Source organism: Protopterus annectens, chromosome 7.part1, assembly GCF_019279795.1.
Source record: "Protopterus annectens isolate FY-2018-M chromosome 7.part1, PAN1.0, whole genome shotgun sequence".
In the NCBI taxonomy this organism is placed as follows: domain Eukaryota; kingdom Metazoa; phylum Chordata; order Ceratodontiformes; family Protopteridae; genus Protopterus; species Protopterus annectens.
Genome location: NC_056740.1, coordinates 483,010,889 through 483,036,070, shown reverse-complemented (window position 1 = coordinate 483,036,070; position 25,182 = coordinate 483,010,889). Strand labels below are relative to the sequence as shown.

The window sequence follows — 25,182 nt, the reverse complement described above, 5'->3', positions numbered from 1 at the left end:
ATTGTGTTTTTGTAGAGTTAGAGAAAGCATATGACAGCGTGCTTAGAGAGGAGTTGTGGTACTGTATGAGGACATCGGGAGTGTCAGAGAAGTATGTAAGAGTGGTACAGGATATGTACAAGGGTAGTGTGACAGCGGTGAGGTCTGCGGTGGGAGTGATGGATGCATTTAAGGTGGAGGTGGGATTACATCAAGGATCAGCTCTGAGCCCTTTCTTATTTGCAATGGTGATGGACAGGCTGACAGACGAGATCAGACAGGAGTCCCCGTGGACTATGATGTTTTCAGATGACATTGTGATCTGTAGTGAGAGTAGGAACAGGTGGAGGAGAGACCCTGGAGAGATGGAGATATGCTCTAGAGAGAAGAGGAATGAAGGTCAGCAGGACTAAGACAGAATATATGTGTGTGAATGAGAGGGAGGATAGAGGAATGGTGAGGATGCAAGGAGTAGAGGTGGCAAAGGTGGATGAGTTTAAATGCTTGGGATCAACAGTTCAGAGTAATGGTGAGTGTGGAAGAGAGGTGAAGAAGAGAGTACAGGCAGGGTGGAGTGGGTGGAGAAGAGTGTCAGGAGTGATTTGTGACAGACGAGTACCAGTAAGAGTGAAAGGGAAGGTCTACAAGAGTGTAGTGAGACCAGCTATGTTATATGGGTTGGAGACAGTGGCATTGACAAAAAGGCAGGAGTTAGACCTGGATGTGGCAGAGTTAAAGATGTTAAGATTTGCACTGGGTGTGACGAGGGTGGACAGGATTAGGAATAAGTATATTAGAGGGTCAGCCCAGGTTGGAAGGTTTGGAGACAAAGCCAGAGAGGCAACATTATGTTGGTTTGGACATGTGCTGAGGAGGGATGCTGAGTATATTGGGAAAAAGATGCTAAGGATGAAGCTGCCAGGTAACAGGAAAAGAGGAAGGCCTAAGATAAGGTTTATAGATGTGGTGAGAGAGGACATGCAGGTGGTTGGTGTGACAGAGCAAGATGCAGAGGACAGGAAGAAATGGAAACAGATGATCGGCTGTGGCGACCCCTAACAGGAACAGCTGAAAGAAGATGATGATGATTTAGATATGCTACTGATACATATAAATCCATAGGAATTACAGAAGGAGTCAATTCTGTGCACATTGTGGGTGCTGCAAAGGGCACTTTTGGCTAACATCAAAGACTGAAACAATATTAATTCCATAAACTTTAATCATATCCTGACTTAAAATGGGGTCCATTCCCATCACTGTATTAGAAACCAAACAAACTTGCAGAAATTAAAACATAAGAATAAAAAAAAAAAACAGGAGATCCAAGTGCTGTGAGGCAGTAGAACAAACTGTTGCATCATGGGGCCAGCCTAATTATGCTCACGTAATCATCAGAATTACATGCTAATTATGCTCACGTAATCATCAGAATTGCACCCCAATTATGCTCACGGAATCATCAGAATTACACCCTAATTATAGCCACATAATCATCAGAATTACACCCTATTTATGCTCATGTAATTTCAGAATTACACCCTAATTATTCTCACATAATCATCACAATTCCACCCTAATTATCCTCAAGTAATCATCATAATTACACCCTATTTATGCCCATGTAATCTCAGAATTACACCCTAATTATGCTCACTTAATCATCAGAATTAAGATTCTCTGTTGTACAATTTCATTTTTTTCTATTCTTTCTCAGCACAGTACGGCAATCCTTCTGCAGTATATTTTTTCTGAACTATGTAAAGGAAGAATATTTGTCATTTTCCTTTTCTTTTCTCTTTAATTGGCAGAAATTCATAGTCACCGTCTTGCAAAAATTAAAATGGGAGGTCACCATGCTGTTTGTGCTACTTTAACAATAGTGTCACTGGTTTTGCTACAGCAGGTGGTCACCTCCCCAGACTTACTCAACCAATGAAGTGGCAGTATACAAATAACTGATGACAGATGCCTTAACAAGGTCACCTCCCCAGACTTACTCAACCAATGAAGTGGCAGTATACAAATAACTGATGACAGATGCCTTGGCAAGATCACCTCCCCAAACTTACCCAACCAATGAAGTGGCAGCAAACAAATAACTGATGATAGATGCCATGGCAAGGTCACCTCCCCAGATGTAATCAACCAATGAAGTGGCAGCATACAAATAACTGATGACAGATGCCTTGGCTAGGTCACCTCCCCAGACTTACTCAACCAATGAAGTGGCAGTATACAAATAACTAATGACAGATGCCTTGGCAAGGTCACCTCCCCAGATGTAATCAACCAATGAAGTGGCAGCATACAAATAACTGATGACAGATGCCTTGGCAAGGTCACCTCCCCAGATGTAATCAACCAATGAAGTAGCAGCTTACAAATAACCAATAATAGATGCCTCTGTAAGCAATTTTACCTTTTACCACCATATTTTAGAGAAATAACTTTGTTAAATGAGTCCATATATATACTTTTCCCCAAATCATTTTACAAAGGCAGACTACTGCTTATGGTAACACCTGCACTGTATCACAGAGCTCTGTCCATTTCTGCAGGGTCAGTGTCCATGCTGACATGCCAAGGAGATCTCAGGAAGAATAAATCAGGATTATGCTTCAGATACTTCTGACCATGTCTAAGCAAGTGAATACCTTCGCAGACTAAAACGGTGCCATTTAGAGATATACAAATATGTGAAGCAGCGATGGAACTAAATCTTATGATTATCTTTACAGCTGCTTTCATTTGTAGAAATGACATTTTGCAACATTGCAAAGAAAACAGCTATGTCGTTAAAAGCTACACAATCCTGGGATCACACACACATATGCATCAGACAAGTAGTAATTATATGAGAAAGGGAAAGCAAATAAATGAAACAGTTCAGTGACTCAAACTGTGTTTTTTTATTACCTATTTACTCATGTGCATCACTGAATGTTATGTCCCTGTGCAACGATAACTAAGAGCACCAAGAACCTTAGCAACAAGTCAGACAGCTAAGAATTCGATATACCTACAAAGCACTATCTCAATCATGCTTGTTCTGAAAAAATATGGACAGTGCTGCAATGAGACTTGGCAGTACTGGAGGCAGAATCAGAACAAATGCATGCACTGTATGAGGGGAAACTGAGCTACGAATATAGCCAAGAACTGGAATCTGGTCACAGGTAGAGTTTTACTTCTCCATAAACAAAACACATAAAAAAGCAAGAAAAACAAAACACATAAAAAAGCAAGAAAAACAAAACACATAAAAAAGCAAGAAAAACATAACTAATTTTATAATACAGCTTACAAAAACAGCACCACACTGCACCAAACTGTGCTTCTTGGGCAAATGTTAACCAAAGGACAAATCATAAACTATCCTATCTGACGTTGATGCTGCTGTGTACCTTTAAAACATAACTTCAGTCATTACACTGGAAATCCTAATTAATTACATCAGAATGGCAAAAATAAATAAGAAGGACAACAAAGGCAGAACCCAAACCTGACTGGCAAATCATGACCTTGTCATCCACACTTGACCAAAAAACAAACGACCAAAAAACAAACTTTATGCCCAACCCTTGAATAAAAACAGAAACTCTTTATAAAGCTACACACACACACGCACAGATTATTTGTGCAAGTACAACCATTAAAATACCTTTGCAGAGTGATTTAGAGAACTATGTTCAATACACAACCATATACCTGAACTTAAACAAAGAGCATTCTACAGAGTAAAACGAAACTGCAATTATGCCCTAACATTCATGTTCTGAGATAAAAATCTATGGAGCATTTAGTGTAGTATCCTCTTATCTACTATATAAACAACTCCAAGATCGTGCAGGATTTTTTGAATGGCGTCCCAACAATAACCCACAGACTTCTGCCTATCTTGGCACAGCCTACAATAAACTTTGTTTCAAAACTAAGAGTCTGCAATACAGGACTTTTAACTCCGAACACCATAACTTGATAAACAAAGGTTTAGACAGCTGCTATGTTGGACAACATGGAGACATCATATGGCAGCTTATTTTTGATTCACAATTAACTGTAGAAGAAATTTCAACATATTCTTACATCTGATTTACTTGTCAGAGTACTAGCATTGTAAAACCGAAGCACCAAATGCAATGTTATGTTTGTGGTCAGGCAAAATGCCTGAAAACATGATCTGCCATCAAGGCTGACATGCCACTGTTATATTTTTTACCACCTGCCTGAGTTTTCACAGCAGAATCTTGATGTAGGAAAGTACAGTTGTGTAAGTAACCATTACCATAACAGTAGATGTTTGAATGATCACTGCTGCAGTAGCCTTAGCAATAACATCTGGACAGCTTCCAAAGCTTCAGGGCACCTTCCATGTGCTCAAACTGTCAGCCAGCTTGAGATGAGCTGACTAAAAGAAAAGTTTGGGCATAAAGCTCTTCAGAGCTTTTGTATCAGCAGACACAGGGAAGCCGAGCCCTGAAAGGATAATTCTAGGAATGCCAAAAAATAAATGTCCAAACCTAGCATAAAAAACACACCAAAAATAAGAAGGGTGGATAAAAGGAGTGGCTACTGAGGCAGTGATAATTTGAACATCTACTGTTATTTTAAGTGAACCTTACACATCTGCACTATGGTCATTATTACGATCACTGCTGCAGTAGCCTTAGCTACACTGTTAGACTGCTGAGAGGAAGAAAGAAAAGGATCCAGGAGCCCCTGGAGAATGGTCCTACTAAAGCCTGTCACAGTACTGGATAAGGAATCTAGTCTCTAGTGTTTTGTAAGTCACTGTTTCTAAAATATTTCTAGAATCCACCTTTTTCCTAAAACCCATAAATGAAGCCAAGGCCCTATTAGAGTGAGCCTTGACCTATGTGGAACAGTTTTGTTGTGGTAGCAGTAACAAAAGGTAGTAGCTTCAGATAACAATTTAGAAATAGTCTGTTTTGACGGGTCTACCTGACATTGCCGGCAGTCCAGAATGTCGACAACCATATGATCAACATTCAGATTGCCGACAATGGGAGATCGGCATCTCACTATAGTGCGGAATGGAAAGATTTCCATTCCTGCACTGCAGTGCGATCTTGAAGTTGGTATATTAAAGTTACGGGGGGGGTGCAGGGGGGTGTAGCCCTCCTGCTAGCATTTTAAAGGAAATTGTATTTCCTTTTTTGTGGATTTATTCATAATTTCAGGATTCTGAATGTCGGCCATATGGTTGTCGGCATTCTAAAATGTCGACATTATGAAGTAGATCCGTTTTGACATAGGTTGTCCTTTTTTTAATACCTTCACAAGGAATGAACAACTGATCAGAAGTTCTATCTGTGGATATCCAAGGTATAAAGTATCCTTCATTTTTAGATTCTCGAAAGAAGACAAGCAGATAGTCTTTCAAAGTAAATTCCAATACCACTTTAGGCATAAAAGAAGGATTCATTTCAAATAAACCCTATCTTTGTGATTAGGGGAGTTGGTATGATAGTTAAAGTCTTTACCTCACAGACACAAGGTACAGGGTTTGATTCTCACTTTTGGAAGGGATATCGACTAGGCTTAAAATGACCCACAGGGGCAGCTAGCCTAGTACTTACCTATGCATCTATGGAAATTAGATTAGGTTGACCCACCATAAGAGCTTAAAACTCAGGTACTCTTCTTAAAGAGGTCAGAGCAATGAGCAAGAATGTTTTACATATCAAGAACCTCAAGTCAGTGTAAGCTTTTCTAACACAAAATAAAGATCCCAAGGAGACGCTACCTGTTTTCTAGGAAGCTTATGTAGAATCACTTTCATGAGACTGCACTGAAAGAAGGGGATCAAAGGGCAGGCATGTTAAAATGGTCAACAAATAAACCTTGACTGAGGAGTAAGACAGGCCGTATGATAGTAGATCACACATGTATTGTACCAGTGTGTAAGAGCAAACGTGACATCCACAACTGTGGGCAGTACAAAGGTATCAAATTCCTGTCGCACAGCATGAAAGTTCTGGAGAGGCTGATTGATAAATGAATATGAAGAGCAGTAGAAAGATAGATGGGAGATGAAAGGTATGAATTCCGATCAAGACACAGCACAACCAGCCCAATGTTTGCCATGAGATAAATAGTTGAGAAGAAGCTATGAGGAAAGAATCCAACCGGGCATGTCTACACTTGGAGAAAGCATGTGACAAGGTCCCAAGAAAGCCAATTTTGGCAGTCATGAGGCAGTCTGAAGTCCCTGGAATTCCAGGGTTCAGCTCTGAGCCAACTGCTGTTCATACTGCTGATGGATTACATTAGTAAAAACATCAGAGGAAACAGATCAACAAAATTGGTGTATGCAGAAGAAGTGGCGTTACAGGCAGACTCTGAGCAACAAATGCCAGCAAAGAATAGGGGGACTGGAATGCAAAACTGAAGACACATGAGACGAAACTGAGTACAGATAAGACAGTTGTAATGGAAGCAAATAGGGGGGATCAGAAGAAGCTGAGAATTAAGGAAGAAGGCACATGAGACGAAACTGAGTACAGATAAGACAGTTGTAATGGAAGCAAATAGGGGGGATCAGAAGAAGCTGAGAAGTAAGGAAGAAGGCAGGAAAATAGTGAACAAGTTAACACGAAGTATCTGGGAGGGGTGGTTGAGTGGTTGAATAAAAGGTAAGGCTGAATGAAGAGGTCAAAGCTAGAATTAGACTTCTGAATGTTCTCTTGGAATCCCAGCCTTTGTAGAAGATGCCTTACCCAAGGGACAGATTCCTGACACTTTGAAAAAGACTCAAAAAAGCTAAGCAAGTTATCTTATTAAGGAAACTGTGCTTAACACTGCAATCTGCAGTGAGCTTTCACAGGAGCTGTACACATTGTGAACACGTGTGGAGCAATGGGCAACCCAACCACTAAAGCAGTGAATTGATACTTTGATCCACAACGCAAAACGTTAAGAAACACCTGAAGTCTGGATGTACAGGAATGTGATAATATGAATCTTTCAGACCTAGAGTCACAAAGTAACTCAAATGAGGAAGAAGGCGTAATAAGCTGGGATGTGATGTGATGTGACAGCGTTTTGAACTTACACACTATCACAAACTGGTTCAGGAAATAAAGGTCCAGAACTGCTCACCAAGAATCTTCTTTCTTTAACACTAGAAACATCCTTGAATCAAACCTTTCTCATAACTGAGAAGGAGGAACAGCTTCTATTACTCCCTAAGAGAGCATGTGCTGAATTACAAGAGGGAATAGAAGAAACTGGTCAGGCCGTTTAGGAGTAAGTCCATGAAAAGGAAGAACAGCATCTCGCTGCCGTCTGTAGCCTTGATAGATCCCATTCAGAACTCATCTACCTGAAACAATCTGGTCCCAAAGAGAGTGATGGACACTCAGACTTTGTGGGAGGATTAAGGGACTGCCAGACTGGGGGGTGGGGGTCCCTCATATAGTCACTTTGACTTATTAGACTGTCCTTTATTCTGGGAGGGGGGTGGCTGATTTCTGTTTGGAACCTTCCTGTCACTGCTTTATGAACATTTGCTTACCAGCATTTTGCTAGGACTGTTTATTTTGCTTTTAGTGAAATTAGAGGAGAAAGCAAAGAATCCCATGAAAACTTAAAGAAGGAAGTTGAAAAACCTAAGATTCCTTAAATCACTATTACTCTTACATCACGTTTTTTGATAACCTCTGCAACAGAACAGCCAACAATTAGTTCACTATCTGACGGAGAATTCAAAATGTCATTCTTGACTTCCTGGAGGTGCTATTTATGCAGCCAGGCAAACATCCTGAAAACAGTTGCAGTGCCATCATCCTTGTAAATGGTATCCACGGAGTCATAAGCACATTAAAACAATGAACAGTGACTTGTGAATCAGAAGAAATCAAATTATACAAAGCAGATTTCTCCTCACAGGACGAAGATGATGTCAAAACATTCCTCATACTTTCACAATTAGCCAGGATTAACGTCAACATTTGAGCCTGAGAACGGAGAATTCTAAAAACAAGAATTTCAAAAGCATGTACGTTTCCCCAAACTTATCAAAAGCCTTCCCATCCTGGTCAGAAGGGGTGAAATTAGTATTAAGAAGTTACTTAGCAGTAGGATGTAGTGGCTGGGTCAGGATTGGGATGAGTGCATACAAATTTAAAAGACTGGGGATATTTTTATAATCCATCTGACTTTTTAAGGGCAGCAGGCTGGCTGTCAGGGAAACTGCAGGGTGTAACAAAAAATATCATCCAAAGCAGAAAGAACTGAAAGAAAAGTCACAACTTCTGAAGACTCAGTTGTAACAAATCGTATTATTTTCTACGGGATTGAAAACATTACTATTTTCATTCTGAAAAACCAAACAACTGATTCATTCTGGAAAGAGTCTCAAATAAATAGAATCCTTCACAGTGACCATTAGAAATCTAGGGAGACACAGCAACATCTGTCCCTTCCCATTCACTAACAGGTTCAGTCTCTTGAATCTCTTCAGGGAAAGAGGAAACCCTTTTTATTTTGCAAGAAACAGCTTTAAAAGAAGAGTCAAGAGCCTGCACTAAACCCTGAGCTAATCCCAATAAACTACTGCTGTCCAGGGTGGTAACCAAAACAGGAGAACACATAAGTTTCGCTTTTTTCTTTCTTTTTGACAGGAATATCTGAAGAAACAAAGCTAGAATTGTCACCAGTAACCTCCCTAGGGATGAGTACAGTTTTTTGGCTAAGTAGAGAGACGTTCTCTACCTCTTCTCCCAGAACTGACAAGAGTCGCTCTCCTGTGCCTGCTAAGAGCAGATGGACAGCCACAGCAGATGTGTCTAACCCTGGTCTATGTAGGGACTACACACCACAGGGTTCCAGGGAAAAAAGACGAGTGGTCCATGGAACCAGCTTTGGTCACAGCAGGGTCACCCACCAGCAGCTGAGGGCAAATACTAGCTCCTGCTGTGGTGGCAAAGGCTGCTTAACAATCTTTTTTTTTTTTTTTTTGCCAGAAGGTACAACCAAGGAACTGACAGGATGCTCCATGGTCAAGCTGAAAAAGGTGCCTAACTCCCAGGGTGCTTAGTGGCAATAATCAGTAAAACAGCAAAGTAGTAAAAAAAAACGTAAGTTTTCTCCCAGTAAAACATAGTAAAAAGCACTTTAAACACTTACTCAGCCACAAAAAGTAAAATAAAAATTTCCTGTGAGAAAACATAGCTTTAAATGACTTTTACTACAAAAATAAAAAAGTAAAGTTCCCATTTTAAAGTTTACATGACAGTCCGTAAAAACAATTTTCTCTAGCTTAAAAAAAACAATAGTTTATAAAAAAAAATGTTTTCTGTAATAAAAAGTAAAGTGGAAGTTTTTATTTCCCTGAAGGGAACTCATCTGCCCAGCAAAGGAACAGCGTTAGCTGACCATAAGTCCTTGAAAGCCCATAGAGGAGTGCTCGCTTCAGCAGCAGGAAATTCTAAAGGGCTTCCAAACCTACCAATCAGCTCGACTAAAGGTTTTGGCAAGTGGAAGGTGCTCTGAAGCTTTGGAAGCTGGCTGGCTACAGGCTACTGTAGGAATGACCATAATGATAAACATCTTCTGTTCCTGAAAAAAATGTTTGAGAACTTGAGTCCTCTCCCATCACCAGAAATGCCTTGATATTTTACTGGAAGAATATTCTGCTGAATTTTCTTTAAATATTGCATGAAAGTAAGACACTGCAATTGAAACACCTTAATATAACATGAAGTAATATACTTGGTTACAATTCCAAAACATGGCATCTTAAAATGATCCATCAGATTTAGAAAGGTTTAACTTATTATGGCAAGTTCTTCTGATTCTTAAACTGCTCTACTGCTGAAGTTTTTCATTGCAGGGCCACAGCATGGACAGTGGTGTTGAGGGTGAAGATGCATCCTAATGTGGCAGTCTGGGGGGTGGTTAGTGCTAATTAGCCATGTACTCTCTCCTGTAAATGTTTGCAGGTCCTGAATTACTTAGCTGAGCAAGTAAAATGTTACTCTAGTAATAAAAAGTGAACACTACTAAAAGATGCCAGTCATCAATTCATTCCTATATAACTACTTGTGGTGCAGAGAAGTACAGTTGAGCTGTGTGTGTTGGGGGGGATATGCCAGTGTGTGTGTGTGTGTGTGTGTGTGTGTGTGTGTGTGTGTGTGTGTAGGGCTGGATCCTGCACAAGGTGACCTAAGCAGCTGCCTAGGGCCCGCTGCTCACAGGATTCCAGTAAACATCGTCAAAATAAAAATGTGTTGCATGTTGCATTGCTCCTTTTTCATCTGTGCTCGTTTCTTTTTTCTCATTGAGCCAAAGCAAGAAAGACATGCACTGAAACTTGTCATGGTCAAAACACACTAATAATCAGATGAGCTTGCAATTCCTGTATAACAGCGGTGTTTTGGAATTGCTGATACCACACAGTGCTGTAGACACACTGCCATGTGTAGTGCATGTGCATGGATTTGAAAGTAATTACTATGCAGTATACTGCTTTGTGTGTGCATGTGTGATCACCCCCCCCCACCCACACACACACACACACACACACACACACACCTTTATCTCGTAAACCATTCTGACGCATTTTGAAATCGGTAAACAAAAAGGTGAGTAGGATATACAAGCTGTTTATCAAAAACTCCCCAGCATCTGTTTTATCGGGGGGGGGGGTATTGGCTTTAAATCATCTTGAAGGTAAAATGATTATTAGGTACTGCACTATGTCTCATAATGAATGAAATAGTGAGAATCAATTAGAAATATTACATTTTGAACACTTATAAGGAGCTAGTGTAATAATTTAGTAAGTTACATAATTGCTGTACAAGTTATGTCACAATTAACTATATCACTTCAGTTCATGTCCTTTGTGTTGAAAGGGTGTATATTTAAAGGCTGAACATGTGTTTATCATCAGAATCCCCCAGAGGGCACCCGGGAGTTTTTAGTAGTTTGTACTTTAGTAAATTCACTAAACAAAAAGGCAGCAGGATATTAACAGTTTAAAGTTTTTCTTAAACTATTTTGGTATAGTTGGACAACGTCATTCATTAGGGGCTTGAAGTTCTTGTTTATAAATTCATATCTGTACAAAACTTGTTGTTCCATTAACTCTGTAAGTGAATTAGACTTCCTGTCTCTCTTCTTCTGACCCTGCCTCATATTTTCGCAATCCTGCATAAAAACCTTTTCATTTATTTTTGCTTATTTAATTATTATTTTTTTCTGGTAAATAGTTGAGGACTTTACAGTTGGTCATTAATGCTAATGATTAGTGATTTTATAGCTCTTACTCAGAAAATCCATGTTGATGGAAAACCTCCCATTCTATTAATGTTTTAAGTGATTAGAGTTGCTGCCAATCATCTGCCTCTCACTTCTGCAGAACATTTCAGTCAATAATGCTAGCAATTAAGAGTTTCACAGTTCTGCTCAAAAATGCATATTTAAGTTTCATTTGTTTTTCTTTTTGATTTTAAGTGAATTATAGTGCTTCCTGTAGTCAAAAGTACAGAGCTTGCTTTCTTTCATCTCAATTTCCCTATGTTTTGACTTTGAGCAAGTCACTGAACAGGACACTACACCCAGTTCATCCCCAAAGGGACATTTTTCAAGTTGGTTTACCAGGTTAACAAGTAGATAAAATGATAGCAAACTAAATAAAAGTCAACCCTTTTGGGGCCTTTAAGTCTCTCCCTCACCACCCCATTTATTTTTTGGCCTTATCCAGAATTCTTGAACAAAGCTGAGAGGTATTTTGGTATGGATTTTAGACAAACTGTTGTGGATTACAACTACTAAATAATACACATGTGAGTCTCAGACATTGTATCCTTCAGAAAATGCCTGCTAATGCAAAGCTTGTTATTCTTGCAACTTTCTAAGAGAAATACTTAAAATATGTTCCTTACTTTGAGTCTTTGTGCCTGATTCTTGAACTAAGAAGTTGAGGAGACAGAGATGAGCTGAAGTGGGTTGTATTGCATAAATCTGACAGCAGTGAGTTGAGATATAATTCTTGGCCAATATTTTATGTACTTAACCATTCACTTGATTCAACCAGATATCTGAGGTGTGCAGTCATGCAAGTGGTTGTAATTGAATGGATTGCAGTCACTACATAATGACAAACATTAATTTTAGACTTCATATACTTTAAAAATGCTTGCTATGCTAAGTTTGTTATACTACCAACTATGTAAGTATATAAGTGCAATACCTAAAATCTGTTCCTGACTTTGACTCTTTTGCCTCTGATTCTTGATCTGAGAGATTGGATAGGCATGGGGTAAAATGGATTGCACTGCATAGCTCTTATAACAGTGAGCTAAGATATATTTCTAAGTTGTTATTTATGTATTTGGTCATGTATTTGATTGCAAGAAAACATCTGAGGTATACACAGTCATACACAGGGCTGTAAATGATGATCATGTATGTGTGCATATAAACAATTGCTTCCTACATTCCAGCATATTCTGGGTCCAGGCAGGAATCAATGGTAGCAAACATGAACATCATAATATTAGCCATGCTCTTTGGGTATGATCCTTGGTTTCCTGGTTTTGCTAACAGTTGACAGTGTGTTTATTATTTGGTTGTAAATAAGCTGGACAACATGAAGTCTACAAGTTTAATATTTCAGCTCTGAATACAATTATATAATAGCTTGTTTGTTGCAGGTGCATAGGTGTGAAATGCATTGTGTTGGACTACATAAGTGTTTGTCTGCCACTTAGAACAGATAAGTAAGACTATGAGCTGTTAATGAGCTGCTTCTTGTAGTGCAGGGTTGGACTCTCTGAACCTTTGTTTGCCTACCGTGTGACTCTAAGTCACTTTAGCATGCAATGCTTCTTATCTGCTCTCAAAAAGGGACAGCTGCCTTCAGTGGTTTGTCCCAGGTTGTTAACAAATGTGTTATAAAGTTCTCTTTAAATCCCTGCACCCCTAACATAGTCCTTTAGTATATATTATTTGGCTATAAATCTCAGCACACTTCTGTGTAGTTTAATGGCTTGCCAAATGCATCTTCAATAAATGTGAGTTTCTAAGAAGAAAAGTGTTATTGTTGCTCAAGCTAAGTCTGATTTAAATTTGACAGTGTTTTGTTTTAACAAACGTCTGTCAATGTTTTTGCTATAAAATGTGAAATAAAAAAATATTTTAAGGTGCATATGTGCCAATAATAAATCATGGTTACTGCATAACAAAACCTCTTTCTCTGACATATTTGGAAGGAGAGGCAGATAGGTCTCAGTAGCTAAAAAGTAGTAGAAACCTTTAAATGTGCAAGGTAAATATCTGAACCCCCACCCCTGACTAAGATAAATCAGTCTATAGCTTCCCGCTTCTATGTAAAGAAGTCAGTATTTAAACTGACAGGTTTGAAGAGTGTTTTATGGTAACTGGGAAAAAAAGATGCAATAAAAGTATATGGCCCAAACCAACACATAAAATCTGTACAAGACTAACTGATTAGTCACTGGGCTATGCACATTAAAGATACTGCTTAAAACAAACAATCATAAGAATACTGCTTCTGTTCAAGGCAAAAGATAAAGTAATGCTTATAGAAACAAAAGAAATGAGTCATCACTTTACCTACATCACATGACCACACTTACTATAACATATTGATAAATAAAAGGTGCAAAACTTGCAATCAGAATCAGAAATATTCACATACAAATTATCAAAGGCCATAAACTGAAATGTTTCTTGTTCAGCTTTGCACCTTGTCATATACCATATCAGTTCTTTCCTCACCTTTTCCTCACTGGCACTCTTGTGTGCCTATAGCCATTTGACTTCCAGTTGGATTAGGAAGAAGGCCATGTTCACAGACGTGCAGACATCAGAGTAGCACCAAGGGTCAAGCATAACCCAAGATATTAAATAGATTCATATTTACTCCATTTGTGTTTCCTTCTTGGAGTCAGTATACAACCCTTCTCCCCACGTCTTTCAGTGTGCACTACCAGTACACCTCCAATGGGAGGCAGGGCAGACCTTAGGCAGCAGACTCTTCTTGTTAGAAGGGTTCAGGCCATTCTTCAGAAGATACTCACTGCCACCATGTGTGGCTTGCAGAGAACAAGGCTTCTTTCACTTCCAAACTCTGCGGCTTCAGAAGGAATAAAGGGGTTCAACAATGCCTGCCAGGTTAATTGAAACAAAACAACTTTTTAAGGGAACAATAAGAATATTTTAAAATGAGTTGGGTTACAGACTATGTATTATATGGCAATATTACTCAAAAAATATGAAGGAGCTGAGATTCTTGTCAAGAACCATAATGGACATGGAAGAAAAAAAAATACAATGCCCCAGGGCTGTGGACTAAAATGGCAAAATTCATTTAAGGTGTACATGTCAGAAGCATAAGTCATAGTGCATAACAGACCTCTTTCTCTGACATATTTGGAAGGAAAGGCAGGCAATTTTATGTAGCTAAAGATATTAGCAGAAACCTTTAGTTGTGCAAGGAAAGTATCTGAACTCCACATCTGACTCAATCAGTTTGTAGTTTTCTGTTATAGGTTCATAGGTTGGTACTAGGCTATCGGCCCTAGGGCCTATACAAGCCTAGCCATAACAATTCCCTGGCTATTTCTTCCCAAAATATTTAATTTCCTGGACCCTTGTCTAGCAGGGCGACTGATGTGAATCCCTGGGGTGAATTTCCTATCTCCCATCCAATTGTCAAGGTTCCTTTCGAAGACGGCCAAAGAGGCACTCTGCTTGACATGTATGGGCAGTCTATTCCAGAGTCTGGGGAGTCTCTGGGTCAGGAACCTATCCCTCCAGCATGTTTTGTTCATTGTGATGACAAGGTTTAGATCCCTGGAGCTTGTGACTCTGTGGGATTGAGATTTCTTTAAGTGTAGCATGTCCAACAGCTCTGGGTTTGACATGGCCTTGTATGTTAAGCAGAGACCGCCTCTGAGTAGACGATATGTGACAGAGTATAGCTGGAGTTTTTTAGACGGTCAGCAAAGGGCATCTGCTTTAGGCCTGTGATTCTTTTAGTGAGGTATTTCTGTGGCCTTTCCAGTTGTTGCAGATGTCTTGAGAGGTACATACCAAACGGGGAGTTGTATTCTATAATGGGTCTAAAGAGGGATGAGTACAGTGGGACAATGACCTCCTTTTTTCTGGATGAAAAGCCCTTAATGATGAGGTGAGCCACATAGAAGGATTTCCTGACTGTTGTGGTGATGTGGTTATCAAAGGTGAGACCACTGTCCACCTGTGTCCCTAAGTCTCTCATCACACTTTTGGTGTTTAGTGTACTGCCACCTATGTGGTAATTCATGGATACATGTTTTTTCCCAAAGGGGATAACTACACATTTCTTGGCATTGAGCTTGAGCCCATAGCTCTGATACCAATCATTTGTTTCTGTAAGGCCCTTTTGTAGAATATCTACATAATTTGGGGATTCAATAATGGCTCCCAATTTGCAGTAATCTGCGAACTTTGTTAGCCTGAGTCCCTTAGTGTTGGCCTGTACTTCAGAGAAGTAGATGCCAAACAAGAGCGGTCCCAGGACTGAACACTGAGGTACTCAACTTGTCACTTGTCTGGAGCTGGATTTGAAGTCGGCTACTTTTACAGTGTGGGTTCTGTCAGTAAGCCAGTTGGCAACCCATTGAGTGACGTAGGAATTAATGCCCAGCTTAGTAACTTTATCTATGATTTCAGAGTGGGGGATAGTGTCGAAAGCCTTGGCGAGGTCCAGATAGGCTGTGTGGACTGCCTTACCCTTGTGCACAGCTCTGGAGACAGACTTGAAGAGGTCAATCAGGTTCAGGAGACAAGATCGGTCCTTCATGAACCCAAACTCGGTGGGGTCCAGTGTTTGAAGGTTGCCAATGTCTTTGTTTATAAGTTTCATGATAATACGTTCCATGGCCTTGTAGATCAGGCTTGTCAGACTGATGGCCGGTAGTTCCTAGGATCCAAGGTGGATCCCCCCTTGTGGAGTGGGATAACTGTAGCTGTGCACCACTTAGTGGGCACAAAGGCTGAGGTGAGGCTATGATTAAACTTGACACTTAGGTGAGGTGCAAGTTCATTTTGTAGTTCATGTAGTACACAGCCTGGGATGTCATCTGGTCCCATGGATGCTGTATTCTTAGCTTTGGAGAGTGCGTTTTTTACCTGTGTGGCCGTTATTACCGGAATTTGGCAATCTTTCAGTATTGAGATGGGTCCTTTAGGGGGTGAGAAGGGGGTGAAGTTGGCACTGAATCGATCTGCCAGGATATTGGCAATATCCTTGGGATCAGTATATTTAATGCCATTCTGTTGTAGCTCAGAGCAGATCTAGCATTGCCATTTAGATTCTTGACATAGCTATAGAATGCCTTTTGGTTGTCTTTGGAATCTTTGGCAATTTTATTTTCATAACTAGCTTTTCAGGATTTTATGGGGGATCTCAGCTTCTTACTGAGGCTGGTAAAGGATATTTTTGCATCCTGGGATTTTCCTCTTTTCTTCAACAGTTTCTTCCTTTTGTTGTAAAGTTTCATTGGCTTCCTTTTTATGGAGGAGAGTGCCTTGGTTCTATTTGGGACGGCACAATTCATGCACAAGTGGATGTGCTCATACAGTGCCTTAGTGTAGGACTCAACAGTCGAACTTTCAGGTCCCGTCTGCATGGGTGTCATGAAGTTTGTCATTTCTGACTTGAGTAGCATGAAGTTGGCTTTGGAGAAGTTTTTTATGGAGGTTTCCTTACTGGGGGGTGGGGGTGGGATGTGGATGTCAAGGGTGATTTACTTATGGTCAGACCTGATCAACGAGGGGGTGATCACAAGTGTGGAGCATCGATTTCCCATGTTGGTAATGACCAGGTCTAGGATATTGGAGCCCCTGGTGGGACCATAGATTAGTTGATCCAGGGCATTGGAATTTATGAATTCCAAGAACCGTTGGGCAAAGGTGTTGCTACCCGAGTAGTTTTCCCAGTTAATGGCAGGGTAGTTGAAATCACCCAGTATTAAGGTGTTTGGTTGTATCTTAATAGTTTCCAGTATGTTTAGAAAGGTGTGGTGAGAATCTTGGGGCATGGTGGGGGAGCTGTAGCAAGCTACAAATTGGATTGCAGTCTTACCTAGTGTTAGTTATGCTTTTGAAAAGTACAAAAAAAACCACCCTGAGTAGAAAAAGAATTAGCCAATGAATATCCAAGCTTAACAACTAAATTCATTTTGGCGCCAACTAGCCTTCTGGCATTATATCTGCCATTACTGGTATCCTGACTATCCAACTTACCAAGCAGGATTTTCCATGTAAACCCCCGCCTCAAAAGAAGCACTTGTGCAGGTTAGTAATGTGAATGGGGAAACACAACCAATAGGAGCTTAATCTGACTGGTTATTTGGAAACTGTCTCGAGATTTTTGTTATGCAAGATACTCTTCCCTTTAGCTCAGCAGAAGTGTTAATGTTACCCTGACTGATCATATATTTTTGGGTTCAAGTCCATATAACTAACCCCAAGACAATAAAACTGGGGTCTAGGGTAAGATTTCAGAAGACAGTCCTGCAGGTGCCATTTATGTTAACCAAATACTGCAAAATGTCATTAACACAAAGCTGTCTGATTTTTAAGGAGCAAAGTTTCCAGACACTGTTTCCTTCAGAGGATTTTATCCCAGTACCTCTTACGTAAGACAATCAAGTCTGAGTTCAATGTACCTTGGGGTAACAAGGATTTCCCCATGTAGCACAACATTTGCTCTTGCAGAAGTGCTTTCTTTGTATTTTTGTCCATCAGACAGCTGCCCCCACACAGACCATCCTACTCTGATAATATTGCAAGTGTGCAACACGCTTTCGGTGTTACATCTAGCAGCGTATGCAATTGTTTCCTTTGTGATACTGCAAATCATTTTAATTCCTCTGGACTTTGGTCCAGGTCATGTCTGAAAATGGTTTCTTCCCCCTGGACCTTGTCATCAGATAAGTAAATAATAAGATAAACAAGAAAACTATGTAAATAAAATGAGAATAAAGGTAGAAATATGGATAGTTAAAGCTGGAATGGCATTTGTTTTTCAGAATGCACAACATGGGAAGAGAAATTAAATGCCAAATCTTTCTGATGGAAGATCTTGACTTCTGTTCAGTTTTACAGCTGCTGGGAGTTCAATACAGGGAGCAAATTACTTCTCAGAAACCTGTACTGTCCTCAAGAATTAAAACTCATTTTTTCAGATTCACAGGCATGAGTTTTTCCACTGCAGACAATGTTTGTGATGTCAGAAATAAAGTAGAACAAGAGAAGGTCTCTTCTCCCTACTGAAAGGCACTACCAAATTATCTAGCATGTAACAGTGACTACCACGGAAAGATGGCCATCCGTTAGTGCTAACTCTGTCATTAACTATTTAGTTTGTGACAGTCTTAAAGAAGACAAATAAAACCACCATCAAAAGCAATACATAAACATACAAACAAATGCTGCACAGATCATAAATCAAAGCAAGGAGTTGTACGGTCCCTTGCAATAGGTAGAAACATTTCAGAATCCTATGAAGAGCACAGTGAAAGGTAAGTTATGTCTAAACAAAAAGACATGGCAATGTGAGCACCACTGGGGATGACTTTCACTTTAAACTTGCATAGCAATAGAAAGAAAATAAGTTTATGAAATAATTCTTCAGAGAGCATTCAGACGCTAAACATAAAGATACTGCATCACAACAGTAACAGCATCTCTGCCTGTGTGGGTTTCACCCAAACACTGTAAAATTTTACACCTGTCTGCACAAAAACGCACAATACCTAGACTACAATAGCATTACTGTTGATTTCACCACAGAAGAAAATGTCATAATTGCTTCTGTTAAAGCATCAAATCATCCTGGTTTGTCTTCTTGGCAAGGAAGAAAAAAACACAGCCATTCCTGTTTTTCAAGTAAATCTTTACAGGAGGTGCCATGACCCATCAGACAATGCAATGCATGTTTTTCAGGATTTGCACATTTTTCACGTTCCCCTTCCAGTCCCTTCTTCACTGCCGCACCATGTTTATGCTCTGCTTCTGCAAATCCTTGGATTAAAAAACATCTCTACTGGGAAATGTTTATAAGATGATTAACTTCAGTGCTACACTCCCTTAATACAAAAGGACCCTGTGTTCTAATTAATCCCGTCCTACTAAAAAAGGCTTCCTAAAGCAGCCATGTCCCGAGTGAGTAAATGAAATCCAGTGCCACAGTCAACAGCGATTCTCTACATACGCTGTTTGTTTTGCGGAGTGATTATTCACACCTTAAACAGAATAGATGTGGACAACAAAACTGATGAGATATACAAAACAGATGATACGTGAGCAGAATGTATGTACATCCTCTAAGAAATTTGGGGGGACAAGAGAGATACTTTGGGAAATGTTCAAAGAGAAACATTTTCATATGAAATATAAAAAAGAAGTGGATACACAATCTGAAAACAGAGAACCTGAATTAACAGGAAATATGATGATCCAGTGGTTAAAGTATTGGCCTCACATCTCCAGGACACATGGTTCAGTCCTGCGCTCTGGTCATACTCTGTGTGGAATTACGAGGTTCTTTCTACATCTGTATGGGTTTTTTTCTGGGTACTCTGGTTTCCTCAAAAAAAAAAAAACATGCTGGTCGATTGGCTATTCATGTATACATTGTACCTACCCTTGCTTTTGTAGGAAAACAAACTGATAAGGATCTATTTACTTATTCAAGTAAGAAGTAGAAGAAAACAATATATATATATATATGACATACTTCCTTACAAAAGGCACAGACAGTTATGTAATAAAAGAAATGAAAGGAACGCGGAAGTGTAGAGGACATGTATACGAACAGTGCATCCTTACCATAACAATAGCTGCTGAAACAGTAGTCCTATCTTCAACAACTGATAGGTGTTAGGCTGGCAGGATTTAGTCGAACATCTAAACTTTTCCTAGGCTACTGTCTTTTCCCTTAACAATAACATCATGCAAGCAATGTTGTCAGCATTAAAGATTTTAGTAAACCCCTACTGAAGCAAAGAAATTGTAAATGAAACACAACAGTAACAGCCTTAAAAGAAGCTAGCCCTCTACTCCCTAACCAAGACCTGGATGGGGGAAGGTGGGTGGGTAAGTTGTTAAAGAAAGAACAATCAATCCAGATCTATCATTTCGTTAAGTGTGTAACTTTCATATCTATGGTTCTGATCAATAATCATCAATATTCAACTCTCTGATAAAGGCAATGTTTTTAGCTGGTACAAGAAATGAATGATCCTTATTTATGATTAACCCACGTATATGCAACCAAAGCATCCAAAAAGGCTGCTGCCACATATTCTTCTAACTGGACCACTAAAAGTCAGTCATCCCTGTAGAGGAACACAAGAATTACCTTCTTCCATAAGGCATTGGTTACTTCAGCAATCACCTTGTCCTTGGTAAATGCTCTGCCAACAGTCCATGCTGAAAATGAAGATTGCACATAAAAAGAGAATTTTCTGTATGGCAAACAGACAATGGTGTGTGAAAAAGACATCAATCAGGTAAAGCAGACATGTTCAAGCTCTCTAGGGATATGACAATCAAGGACTGTCACCATCTAGAATCTGCTATACAGGATGCGTTCACTGATGTAACGAAGGTCCAGGATGGGACAGAAATCTTCCACACCTTTCAGAATAAGTAAAAAGGAAAACAAAATCTGCCTCTCTCCAAAACAGAAGGTGTTCTACAGCTTCTTTGAGGATACAGTGTAGACCTGCACCAAAGTGCGTTGAAGACCACCTAGTCTTTTAACAGACCTCTTTCTGAGGATGGAACTCATAGTTCATGGACATGGCCATCTAAAAAGTGCATCTAAAACCTAGCAACTCTTGATAGGTTCTTCAAGAAATATCAAACTTGGAGAAGTGTCCTCCTACAAGTAGTCCTGAGAAATGGTCAGGACTGCTACAGCACTGCTTTGACAGCTTCTGTGGTGAGTTAACAGGGACAACTAGGGGGCAAAGTCAGCTAATGTTTGAATGTCCTTGTCATTCTATAAGAGGGCTACATCTTCTTGAGGAAATGGATTAGACTAAAAGAAGAAAGGACGTCAGGGGAAATCAGAGTACTACCATAGTAGCAGTACTAGACTAAAAGAAGAAAGGAAGTCAGGGGAAATCAGAGTACTACCATAGTAGCAGTACTAGACTAAAAGAAGAAAGGAAGTCAGGAAATCAGAGTACTACCATAGTAGCAGTACTAGACTAAAAGAAGAAAGGAAGTCAGGGGAAATCAGAGTACTACCATAGTAGCAGTACTAGACTAAAAGAAGAAAGGAAGTCAGGGGAAATCAGAGTACTACCATAGTAGCAGTACTAGACTAAAAGAAGAAAGGAAGTCAGGGGAAATCAGACTACTACCATAGTAGCAGTACTAGACTAAAAGAAGAAAGAAGTCAGGGGAAATCAAAGAGTACTACCATAGTAGCAGTACTAGACTAAAAGAAGAAAGGAAGTCAGGGGAAATCAAAGAGTACTACCATAGTAGCAGTACTAGACTAAAAGAAGAAAGGAAGTCAGGGGAAATCAGAGTACTACCATAGTAGCAGTACTAGACTAAAAGAAGAAAGGAAGTCAGGGGAAATCAAAGAGTACTACCATAGTAGCAGTACTAGACTAAAAGAAGAAAGGAAGTCAGGGGAAATCAGAGTACTACCATAGTAGCAGTACTAGACTAAAAGAAGAAAGGAAGTCAGGGGAAATCAGAGTACTACCATAGTAGCAGTACTAGACTAAAAGAAGAAAGGAAGTCAGGGGAAATCAGAGTACTACCATAGTAGCAGTACTTCCTTTTATTTTTGAAAGTCTTCCATAACAGCCTAGGAAGATTGTTCAAAAAGACTCTCACCTCAAAAGGTGGTATACAGAATGCCTGTCTCAGTTCATCATCCAAAGAGGACAGCCTAAGTTGCATCAGCTAGTACACAACTGAATCTGCTGCCTTAGTCTCACCATAAATCCAGTCAAAGTTATATGTGGCTATGTAAAAGCCTAATGGGCAAGCTTAAGGTTTTTTTCCAATGATTCATTAATCCCAGCAGCATGGAGTTCTGACAGCTTTGTTAGTACCTAGTTCACAAAGCAGGATTACACCCAGGACAGGTTAGACAAGTAATTCTAGGGTTTCATGCCCAATGTGACACAGGATAGCACCCTCTTGCCCACTCTTTTTAAAGATTTTGACTTATTTGGTGGCAAAGAAGAAAGATGCTGTGGTCTCTGAGAACTATCCTAGATTGAAGAAATCACTCTGAAATCTGTCCCAGGATACTCAGTAAAAATGACACTCTGTTCTGTTAAAGTTTTTGTAAAGGATATCAGCTTCCTTGTAGCAAAGAGAGCAAAAACTGGATGTTTCCAGGCCAAAGCAACTGTAGTTCTCAGGAAATGATCCACAAGAGAGATAACTCACGGTTTCCTATTCTTCTTCTACAAATACTGATTTAGCCATTTTGGGGGACAAGGAAAAGGAGACATAGGGTACCCCAAAGAGGACCTCATGAGCTCAAATGCTTACACAGCGGGGAAATCAGGGATGGAGTGAAAGGGAGAAGGTGCCAGTAATCTTATCAATTACAGAAACTAGGATCTCTTAATACTTACAATCTACTTCCCGGGGAAGGCAGAGAGAGGGAGATATTCCCCTGTCTTTAGCTCTGGAAGTGAGTGTGCTCACTTGCTCATATGACAGGTAACAAATGAATGGCGGTTGGGTTCTGGGTGTTGTATGCTGCATCAAAACCTTAGTTTCTCAGGATGTAAACCCACCAGATGTCAAACACACTACATAAATCCAGTACTCAGGGTTTGCTGTGCACTAGCTGGACAGTCATGGTACTTTCTTGGATGCTCATACAGGGGATGCATTGTGCTGAAACTCTAAGATTCACCCTTAAAGGCTGCTGAGAGGTCAGCACCCCTTCGCTCATCATCAACTCATAACTGTCCAGAGGCTAATTCTTTACTAACAAAGGAGTAGTATATATATGGCAACGGATGAGCTCAGGGCATCTGAGTGACAGACTTTATAGTCTCTTCAAGAAGAGATTGATTTCCTGAGGACTATATATGAACCGGAACTTCAGCAACTCCACACACAAGTACAGGACATCACAGCCATTGTGCAAATGGACAACAACCATCAGCTTGATCTGGACAACATAATTTCAGAGGTCAGACTGCAGTATGAGGAGATGGCCAACAAGAGCAGAGCTGAAGCTGAGGCCTTTTACTAGCAGAAGTATGAAGAACTTGCAAGCTCTGCTGGAAAGTATGGGGATGACCTTCATGTCACCAAGTCAGAGATTGCAGAAATGACCAGAATGATCACAAGACCGACTAATGAAATTGAAAGCCTGAAGAACCAGCGAGCTTCTCTGGAGGCTGCTATCACAGAAGCTGAAGAACGAGGTGAGCTGGCTTTTAAAGATGCCCGAAATAAGAGGGCAGAGCTAGAAGCTGCTCTACAGAAGGCCAAGCAGGACATGGCCCGCCTTGTACATGATTACCAGGATCTCATGAATGTCAAACTGGGCCTGGATACCGAGATGCTAGTGGAGCCAGTTCTGGTTATGGCTTCAGCACTGGTGAAGGGCTTGGTACGGGAGGTGGTATCGCTGCCAGGATGGGTTCCTTTGGTTATGGAGCTGGCAGCGCAGAAGGCTACAGCAGCTCAGCAGCATTTCCAACCATCACTAATGTGACCGTAAACAAACAACTTTTGGCTATCCTCGACTTGGCAGTAGACCCTACTATTGGAGTTGTCCGATGAGAAGAGAAGGAACAAATCAAAACACCGAACAGCAAATTTGCTGGTTTTATAGACAAGGTCCGTCTGTTAGAGCAGCAGAATAAGATGCTGACAGTGAAATGGGAATTGTTACATAATCAGCAGTAGGCTTGTATGAGGCCTAGCAGACTCGAGTCAGTGCTCAAAAACATGCAGGGCCAAGTGGAGGATTTAAAAAAAAAAAAAAACAGATATAGGGGAGGCCTTGGCTAATGTCTATTTTCTGGGTCCAATACCTTCACTGTTCTACCTGACCCTTGGCCTATAAATATGTGAGGAAGGCACCTTCCCATTCCCATATGCGCACCCTCCAAGGCCAACATTCTTGTCTAAGATGATGGAGGCTTAAATGTTGCCACACCTTCTTCTACAGATGGCTGGATTAAAGATCAGACACTTTTGGACAATTATTCATGTGGTGTATTTCTCATAGTAATACAAGGCAAAATTGGTAATCTGGTGATATCAAGAACACTAACATTTTCTGCGGCTTGAGAATCAAATGTGGAAAGTTTCCTGCAATGTAAAGCAAAACAAGACATGTACTGTGCAAACGATGGAAAAGAACCAGAAAGTAGAGGGGGGCTGGAAATGACATCTTAGCCTGGTACAAGACATCAAGACACAAGAGGTCAAGAAATACATACACACCCCTAAGCATAGGAGATGGAGATGTTCAGAGTTTGTTGAGGTAGAGATATCAAAACTGAAAATCCCAAAAGTTACACTTTGCAGAAGGTTTAGCCTAGTACTAACCTATGTTTCCAGAGTCAGATCATCAGATGAGTTATAAAAGGGAAGAACAGACAAGGTTGAGGATGTGATGCAATTGGTTTTAAGAAGGCAAACGTCACAAGTTTGCCACAGATGATTACTATTCAAAGTGCACATCCCTGAAGTGTTTCTCAGGATAATAACCGGATTAAAACACAGCAACGATCGGCAGAGACCACAGTGAGTAAACCGGGATTAGTAACAGAGTCTAACTGCGTTTTAGAATGAGGCAGGATTTGTTCAGTAGCTATGTGTTAACCATTTGAAATGTCGGAACTCACCACAGAGTCCCAAAATACAGAGACTGAATGGTCAAAAGAACAGACTTACATATACTAAGTTGAGATCCCACTTCTTGGAATATTCCCTTTTGTCCAAGGTATGGCAATCTTGGAGTTGGTATATATATATATATATATATATATATATATATATATATATATATATATATATATATATATATAAGATCAAGGGGTGGGGCTGGGCTTGCCTCTTACATGAGGGGTGCAGGGTGGGCCTGCCCCCCCCCCCCCCATTGCAAAAAGAAGCATTAAGGAGAAGAGCAGTCTTCAAGATTCGCTG

General features: G+C 40.1%; 1 pseudogene; it reads left to right on the top strand.

The window, feature by feature from the left end:
- Positions 1 to 23,740, top strand: part of LOC122807602 — a 38,689-nt pseudogene extending 14,949 nt beyond the window's left edge.
- The last annotated feature ends 1,442 nt before the right edge of the window (positions 23,741 to 25,182 follow it).